The sequence below is a fragment of the Electrona antarctica genome, assembly GCF_951216825.1.
Source record: "Electrona antarctica genome assembly, chromosome: 14".
In the NCBI taxonomy this organism is placed as follows: Eukaryota; Metazoa; Chordata; class Actinopteri; order Myctophiformes; family Myctophidae; genus Electrona; species Electrona antarctica.
Window position 1 is genome coordinate 24015105 of NC_136795.1, and position 10275 is coordinate 24025379.

Below are 10275 nucleotides of genomic sequence, written 5' to 3' on the forward strand. Positions count from 1 at the left end.
TGATTTCTTAGGTGAGCATGGGATCAGGTGAGAAGGTGGACAAAATAAATCGATAAATGGACACCGATCCAGACAATTTACTTTTTAATGGTTTATACTTATAGGGCTGTATTTTGCGTGTCTTAAGTACCAGGTCTTATTACTTACCTTAAGACCTGGAGGCGTGGTCAATGCTCTTTGGCCACTCAGAATAGCCAAATGGCATTGATCACGCCTCCAGGTCTTAAGTTATGTAATAGACCTGGTACTTAAGACACGGAAAATACAGCCCATAGTCTCTAAAAGCACCATTCTAAATTATTAAGTTAAAATATTACTATTTCCTGGTTTGGGACGAATTATATACTTTATGCAAATTATGCAAATGAGGAACAATTTCATAATTTAGTTATGGCAAGAGATTAATTTATGTATCAACATAATATAGATGTAGACTCTAAAACAACCTTGATATGTTGACTAAAAGCAATAATACTGTATAGCTAATTCCTAATTTGTACCTATGTTATAATTTATGCCAATTATGCTAATGAAGAAAGGGTGCATGACTTCACCATAACAGCAGATTAATTTCTGGATATCACAAACATAGACTTTGACTCTTAAGTCACCTTTCGAAGTTAACTGGATGCAAAATGATAGCCATTTCCAGTTAAGTTGCTCATTAAGCAATTGATTTGCTCATTATGCTAATTCCTCAAATTGTCCAACATATAACTTTTAGCAAACAATCTTAGTCTCATCTGCTAGCCTATAGATGACTTTTTAATAAAAGCTTAAAGGAAACAACATTTCTGGGTTTAACATGGGCCCTATGGCGGTTTACAACATGGTTTGACAGCCCGAAATGTGTACAGCCTCTGACAAGTTCCAGATGTAAATTCAGAAGTGTTTCCACATCTAAAAACAAACTTCATGGTATATAGAAACACTGTAGAAAGTGTCATGCTTTAGTCATAACATGCACAATACCTTCCATATATGAGCTTAACCTTAACTCTATCTCTCTCCGCACAATCTCTCTCCTAGATGTTTTTAATGTTGTAACAATGTCATAACATTTATATCATAAAAGTTGACATGATTCACCATTTCTGTAGACTATTGGGGTTTAAGTTGTCATTCATTAGAACAAAACTTCCATTTAACAAACATAATAAATTATTATAGTGGAAAATAATGGAGCAAAACGTGCAAAAATGCAATTCTGAGGTCAATGACCCCTCAAGGTCACCAGAGGTCAGTCATAAAGTGGTTCCACGTCTGAAATCAAACCTTGGGGTGTGTAGATGATATGCTGAAAGTTTCATGCTTTAGTCATAAAATGCACAATTGGTTTGGTTATCCGCCGCACTACTTGGAAAGGAGCCAGCTTAGGTGGTTCGGGCATCTGGTTAGGATGCCTCTCGGCCCGGGCGTCTCCCTAGGGAGGTCCTCGAGGCACGTCCCACTGGGAGGAGACTCCTGGGAAAACCAAGGCGCAGTTAGAGGAATCACATCGACTTACTGGCCTTGGAACGCCTCGGGATCCCCCATAGCCGGGGAGCCACAGGCCCAAAATTGGACAGGACCTGTGATGTCATGCCCTACTTTTTGAGTGGTGTAAACCACTCCTACAACTGGCTTTGTTAGTTGAGTGGTGTAAACCACTCCTACAACTGGCTTTGTTAGTTTACGTGTCTGTCTGTCTGTCTGTCTGTCTGTCTGTCTGTCTGTACCAAAGAAATCACACCCGTGTGAACTGAGTGGTGTAAGGTCTTATATAGACTGATCAGCTGTGGTCTGACGTAATGTCTGACGTAATGAAATCACACCCGTGTGAACTGGGTGACCATAGCAACCGTGCTCATTTTTTGAGCACAGACAGACAGACTAACAAAGCCAGTTGTAGGAATGGTTTACACCACTCAAAAAATGAGCATGGTTGCTATGGTCACCCAGTTCACATGGGTGTGATTTCATTACGTCAGACATTACGTCAGACCACAGCTGATCAGTCTATATAAGACCTTACACCACTCAGTTCACACAGGTGTGATCTTTATTTGTGTTTTTGAGTGGTGTAAACCACTCCAACAACTGGCTTTGTACCCGTGTCTGTTCGTACCAAAAAAAATGTACCCGTGTCTGTTCGTACCAAAAAAAATCACACCCGTGTGAACTGAGTGGTGTAAGGTCTTATATAGACTGATCAGCTGTGGTCTGACGTAATGTCTGACGTAATTAAATCACACCCGTGTGAACTGGGTGACCATAGCAACCATGCTAATTTTTTTGGTACAGACAGACAGACAGACACGTAAACTAACAAAGCAGTTGTAGGAGTGGTTTACACCACTCAAAAATTTACCCGTGTCTGTTCGTACCAAAAAAATAAAAAATCACACCCGTGTGAACTGAGTGGTGTAAGGTCTTATATAGACTGATCAGCTGTGGTCTGACGTAATGTCTGACGTAATGAAATCACACCCGTGTGAACTGGGTGACCATAGCAACCGTGCTCATTTTTTGGTGAACAGACAGACAGACAGACGGGTGTGATTTCATTACGTCAGACATTACGTCAGACCACAACTGATCAGTCTATATAAGACCTTACACCACTCAGTTCACACATGTGTGATCTTTATTTGTGTTTTTGAGTGGTGTAAACCACTCCAACAACTGGCTTTGTACCCGTGTCTGTTCGTACCAAAAATGTTTTACCCGTGTCTGTTCGTACCAAAAAAAATCACACCCGTGTGAACTGAGTGGTGTAAGGTCTTATATAGACTGATCAGCTGTGGTCTGACGTAATGTCTGACGTAATGAAATCCCGTGTGAACTGGGTGACCATAGCAACCGTGCTCATTTTTTGGTGAACAGACAGACAGACAGACGGGTGTGATTTAATTACGTCAGACATTACGTCAGACCACAGCTGATCAGTCTATATAAGACCTTACACCACTCAGTTCACACGGGTGTGATTTTTTCTATTCGGTTTTTTCTATTGCCGTCATCACAAATGTGATGAGGTCAGCACAAATGTGATGAGGTCAGCACATTTGGGCACATTTTGGCATAAGACACCCCATTCGACTGGTATCATACCATTGGGGCCAGTATGGCCGTTATCATACCATCGAATGGGGCCAGTATGGCCATACTGGCATACTCATTGTTTCAGTATGTCATTATCACCGATTCGATATGATGGGTGATAATGTCACTGATGTCCTGATGGAGGCGTGCCGTGTCTGGTGGCCTTGAGCCACGGCCACCAGACCCGACTCAGCGCCATCCGAGTTCGTGTAGGACAAAGTTTGTGGACACATACTATACTAAAAGCGTATCGTTTTTTGAGGCCCTCACAATTGCACAATGAGCTATATAAACATTGATGACTGAAATTATTTTAAGTAATAAATAAAGGTAAAAAAGTAATAAAGTAATACATAAAATCACGGGTCAAGCCTTTTGGGTTTGACCCCTAATAATGAATGGTTATTATTAAAGATGGGTCTTTAATTGCTGGTCAGTAGGGACCCTCTACCCTAACCCCAGTTTTATATAATAGGCCTATGTCATACAACTTGTATAAGTTGTCATATATTACTTTGTTGTATGCTGTATGTATGTTGGTTCTCATTGACATCGCTCAGGCTGCATCATTGGTATATCTGGTATATTTTCTCAAAATTGAATTTGGTAAAAAATGGTCTAAACCTCAGATCAAATGCCTCGCTACAGTTTGTAGTAGCCTACCAGCCTTCAAATCTGAGGGGGGTAAAAAGTGTCTCGCTTTCTTTGGCCCCTGGTCGTGGAATGACCTGCAGTCCAGAATAAAATTGGCCTTTGACAGTTCCTTTGAGAAGTTTAAAAAGGATCATCTTAATTGTACAGTCCAACACCGGCTCAGATGTGTACTATAGCCTTTGTACGATAGTACAAAGGCTATAGCATTGAAGTGTAATTATGTTTCTGCCTCTTGGCCAGTTCCCACTTTTTTAAGTGGGAACTTTGTTTTTATTGAGGGTTTACAGACATATATTCAAATAAACAGAAACAAAAACTCTACCATTAACTCTTCCTTACTCTCACAATTCACCTCTTTTCCATTTATACAGTGACCATTTTCCCTTCTTTTTTCATAGAGATCTTCTCTTATTCTTAATTTGAATGTCAACTTTTCCATGTCTTCGATATTGTCCATGATGGTTCGCCATTGTTTATAGTCTGGTATGTCAGTCTTGAGCCAGAATAATGAAGGGCTTAAATTGCATCCTTTTTACATCCTATTTCCTATGGTCTAAAGTGCCTCACCTGTCAATCACCTGAGAGTTCTGGCTGCCACACCCTGTGTCAGCTGTTCTTGATTAGTTGCAGGCTATATAAGAGGACTTGTGGCCAGCAGCTCATTGTCTCCCAAACACCCAAACTGAACAGTTGTGTTCCCTTTTTGTTGCGGTTATTAGTTAAGTTTCAGATGGGCTGGTCGTAAGTATTCTTGTCCATCAGTCCCTGTTTTGCAATGCAGGATTTTAAATAAATGTGTAATGTGTAAATGTGTAAACCTTTGATCTGACTTTGTGTCCTTTTATGTTAGCCTTTTATGTAGGGCCGTAACAATGCTAGAAACTGATTTGTTTAGTGGGAAACATGTATAAAGAACTTGATCCTGATCAAATCAGGTTCTTTACTCATGAATTGATAGATTATTTGATGTTGTACAACAGTGATTTTGAAACAAAGACTGATTTGGACACCTGGCCTTTCAGTTCAGGTTTTTTGTGTCCTGAAAGGATTCCCTTGCATGGATGGTTCTATACCGGATGGTACCCAGACCTGGCGAGCCGACCCGGAACTCTGAACCCCCCTTCACCCACAAATGTGGTAATCTGGTTCTCCAAATTGGAGAAAGAGACTGCTTTCCCTGAACTGAATAGGAACTGAACTGGGACTTTTCAAGTCAACAACTTAAAGTGGGCCCCATTTGTTTGTTTTTTTATGAATGTTCAAAGCTGTTTATTTTCTCTGAAGTTTAATAATAATTTTTCAGTTAACCTTTAATCCCTGTTTCAGACTAATTTCATTGGTTTTCACTCATTGAGCTCCTCATCCGAATCTGGTATATTTTCTGGTTTATACGCAGTCAATTCATCAATCTTTATACCCACCTTATCATTAGTTATCCTTGCGCAACTTGCTACAAAAACACTGAATGATTTTGCTTGTTAGCTCGGTAGGTAGAGCTCTTGCCTTTGCAACACAATGTCATGGGTTCAAATCTGGGCACCGCCAACTCTGTATGAGTCTTCAAGAACCCGTACCTGCCCCCCACTATAAAAAACCGACCGTCACAATTCCATGGTCTTTTTATCAAGTTTAGTCTTCCATGTTTCTTGTGCATATTATTATTGCCTTCCTGCTTGGTCCTGCCTTATCGCTGCTTGCAGCGATTTGTTTCTAGTATTTTATTTGTTTTGGGGTCCAGCAGTTTGTGAATTGTGGTGCAGTACTTAGTTTAGACTAGTCATTACCTATCTCAAACTATATGCACCCAGTTTCCTTAGGCGTACCTTGTTTTCATTTCCACCTCCTGTTGGAGAATCTTGTTCATTTGTTTTCTTACCTCAATCATTTGTGTAAATATCCGTCGGTCTGCTTTTATATCTTTTATTTAGCCATTTTTTTTCCTTTTTGCTCGAGATTGCAATTAATTTCCCCCTGATAACTGCCTTTAGGGCATCCCATAGTATTGCTGGAGTAGTTTCATTGTCAGTCAAGTAATTCTCAATGTCGGTCTTGATTTGTTCTACCACTTGGTTATTATTTAATAGTCCAGCATTTAACCTCCATATTGTATTTCTCTTTCTGTCAGATAAACAGACCCTCTCTTTCTGTCAGATAAACAGACCCTCATGTAAACTGCAATGGTCAGACACATCAGCTATTCCAATACGACACCCCTGGACCAATTCCCTATTTTCCTTTTGCGTATAGAAATAGTCCAACCTTTCCAGTCAATTCCAATAAGTATCCCTCAATACTATTTCAAAAAATTGGACTCTATCATTTCATCCTTTATCTGGTTTGGTAAAACTCCTAGAATAGCTAGGCCACATCTATGCAAAAGTAAGAACGAAGGAGGATTTTGACTTCCTCAATTCCGGTTATACTATATGGCGGCCCATTTAAACTTTTTTTATCTATGGTATGACTGCTATCCTGGATGTAATCTGGAGAATATGCCTTCATGGCTTAGTATCGAGCATTCATCCTGTTCTGGGTCGTGTCTTCCTGCATTACTTAATAGTCCTATTAAGATCAAGAAAAGTACTTATGGACATAACCCCATAATTCAAAATTCTCTGAAAGTATGGTCTCAGATCTTGGCATTGACAAAGGCTCCTAAAATGTATTTGGATTCTCCTATATGTTCCAATCCGGCTTTTCAGCCAGGATTGGCGGACCCGGTTTTTATGTCATGGAAGGGAAAGGGTATTGTGAACTTACGAAATGTATACTTTAATCAAGGTCGTGGTCAAGGTTATCTTGCCTCTTTCCAACAGTTGCGAGAATCCTTCCAGCTCCCATCATCGCATTTCTTCCGTTACTTGCAATTGAGACATTTTCTTAGAACACATATCCCACAGTATGAACAACAACCCAGTCATCCAGTTTTGGACAGTTTCTTCAACATTGAGCCCTTTGAAAAAGGTGCAGTCTCTCAATTTTGCGACCTTGCAGGCCGTGGTTAGCCCATCATCATGCTTGTTTAAGGACAATTGGCAAAGAGAATTGGGCATAGAGATTTCAGATGGAGTATGGGAGGACTGTATCGCCAACATTCACCATAGCTCTATCAATGTTAGGCACTCTCTGATTCAATTTAAGATTGTTCATAGGCTGCACTATTCCCCAACTAAATTAAACAAAATCTTTAAGGATTCTTCTCCCATGTGTGGAAAGTGTTTAACAGAACAAGGGACTCTGTCTCATCAATTTCTTCAATGTCATAAATTGCAAAGTTTCTGGAGTAAGGTTTTTGATTTCTTGGCTAAAGCATATAAAAGAGACTTCCCCCCGGCACCTCTAGTTGCACTCTTCGGTGTGGTGGAACCAGATCAGGTTCAGAACAAATATGAGGCACGGGCCATTTCGCTCGCTACACTGCTAGCTAGGAAGTTAATACTACAGGCCTGGAAGTCGGATAAACCTCCGACAGTTGATATGTGGCTAAGGGAGCTGGGAGGAGTGCTGCATTTGGAGAAAATTAGATTTACCCTGTCGAAAAGGGAACCCTTGTTTCAAAGAATCTGGTCACCCATTATTGAGATGCTTGTTGTGTTGGACTGAAGTGATTGAAACGATATTGTTCTGCCCCGTAATGTCATCTAATTACTGTAAATGTTTTTTTAGATTGTGTTGTGATGTTTCTGTCCTCGGAGTGCGGTGTAGTCATCAGCCATGTCGGTTATTATTTTATTGTTTGTCTTTTTCTTTGACGGTTATGTTTTGTCTCTTTTTATTGTAAGTCTTGTTTTGTTTATATGTTTCTGCTATTTTTTTTTTTTACCAATCTGTAACTACTGAAATGCCTGTATACAAAAAATTCATAATAAACAGATGTTTAAAAAAAAAAGAAATAGTCCAACCTGCTGTAGACAGAGTGAGTCTGAGAGTAATGGCTATAGTCCCTCTGGAGGGGGTGGAACCGTGGAAGTCTCTCCAAACATCAACAAAACCCATTTCTTCCCATGCGTTTTTAACTAATTTTGAGATAGGCTTTTTACTCCTGTTCAAGCTAGTGGTGTCTAAATCATAGTCGATCACAACATTTAGATCGCCTGCACACCAGAATATTCCTTCTGATTCCAAAGTTATGGTGTCGAATAATGTTTTAAAGATTTTTTTTATCGCTCTCAGGTGGTAAATAATTAACTAAATATTAACTAACCTTTGTCTTTTATTTATTTTTGGCATTCTAATTTGACTTGAATATAGATCAGAATTGCTACTCCTCTTTTACGGGTATTGGTGTATTGGTGTGCTTATAGCCAACTTTCTTCAGTTTTTCATGCTCCGATTTAGATAGATGGGTTTCTTAATGTGTTTTTACTGGTTAAATAAAAAGGTTAAATACCAGTAAGACGCCCTGAGGGCGAGAATTGACCTCGCCTGCGCTGAAACAGAGCTTCTTAATACGGCACATTTGAGAAGCAGGAGTTTTAATTAACTATTAATCTGGTGTCAGTGAGGTCAGATGTAGAGTTACTGGCAGGCTCCATATATGCAGATCTAGTATGTCAAACCATGTATGGCTATCCAGGGTTTGAGTTGTGATCTTCATATATCCAGGTAATGATAAGTCAGCTCCACATATGGAGATCCATGTGTTGTACCAACTTGGTTCATTTGTGACTCGTGACCACACTATCGACTGTCATATGGCCATATATTGACATTCCCATATGGGCTTAATATTGATGACATCAGGGGATTCCATATATGGGCATAACAGGGATTGTATTATAAGGCATCGTCTGGGAATGCCCATATAGGCTATGGGCCTTTTTTCTTTTGTTTAATTGACGTTTTCAACAACAATTCAACAACTTTGTTGTATTGAAAAGACAATTTCAAAGAGGTTTGGTTCTAAAAACCCAGACTCATCGGCTAAAGCACACACACACACACACACACACACACACACACACACACACACACACACACACACACACACACACACACACACACACACACACACACACACACACACACACACACACACACACACACACACACACACACACACACACACACACACACACACACACACACACACACAATATGAGCTTAATATTGATGACATCAGGGATCTATGGGCATCACAGGGATTGTAGGCGTGTTTTGCAAGTTGTCATAGTACTCTGCGACCTTTGGTCACGACTCACAATAAACATAATGAGTGTTGTGCCTTATAAACTCATAATGCATTAAGAACATTGATAGACATTGATATATTACATTATGATATATATCAGACATGTTTGACATACCTGTATACCCAGAACAGCAACGTGAGAGAGAGAATGGTGACGACGACAGGACTCAACTGCTTCAGTCTCCTCAGTTTAGGCTGATGGTGATGCTGCCCTTCCAAAAGCGTCATGACTCATGACTGCATCCCCATATGCAGATAGACATTTTATTACAAGACTAAATAAGAGTGGAATGAAAGTAAACATTTCTATTCAAATCATCTTGACACGAGACATTCTAAGCATGAGATCCAAATGTGCACCAATCCCTTTCTCCTTGAAAAATTGATTGATTTATTTATTTGTTGAGAACAAGATTTGCCTCTGGGATGGAGAAGATATAGGCCTATGTAGCCTACTCAAGAAAAGTAAAAGTTGTATTAACTACAGCACTTGAGTAAATGTGCTTTGTTACTTTCCACCACTGCAGTGTGTAATGCAAGATAAAGCAAGTGTAGTCGCTCTGCAAATACTGCCTAGTAAAAAGCAATATTCTCCCCCTTTTTACACCAATATGATTGTGTGTAAAATGTAAAAGCCAGCTAATAAACAAGAGACAATGGTATTTAACTTAATTTGATCCTAAATATACTGTGTGTTGGCACTGCGGTCACTCTGCAGAATTTCTGAAAAAGGCACTAAAGTGTCAACTTCAACTCTTAAGAAGATATTTCTAGCAGACTCATTTTTCATGTGTAAGAGCCATATGAGCCATGTTGTTGTTTTGCTGATGTCACTATGGGAGGGTGTTGTCGATCAAGGCCAAGGATGCCAGGGTTAACTGGGTATTTAGCCCTGTCCCTAATCAAGTGCAGGTGTTGCTGATGAGAGAAGCAAACCGTTTTTGACTGATTCATATGGTGGTCTATATCCTATGTTTGTTTTAATTTCACACTTAGCCATCAAATTATTGTGTTTGACTTAACTGTGTTGCTTGCAAAGAGAACAGATACATGTTATGATGCAACTCGTACGTGCAGTTTTTTGATTGATTGAAATATTTATTAACAGTTTGCAGAATTACAGTACATTTCAAGCACAAACTCAATACAAAGGCTGTTAACTGTGAGTGGACGACCCAATTAAGCATTACACTTGTTTACAATAGGGTCCACCATGTTCAATTCATCAAAACATTTAGAGACGTACAAATAGACACTTCTATATAGACAAAGAACAGAACAGGAATTCATCATAATGGAGGTAAAAAGGGAAAAGAAACATATACAGTGAGGGAAAAAGGGGGGGG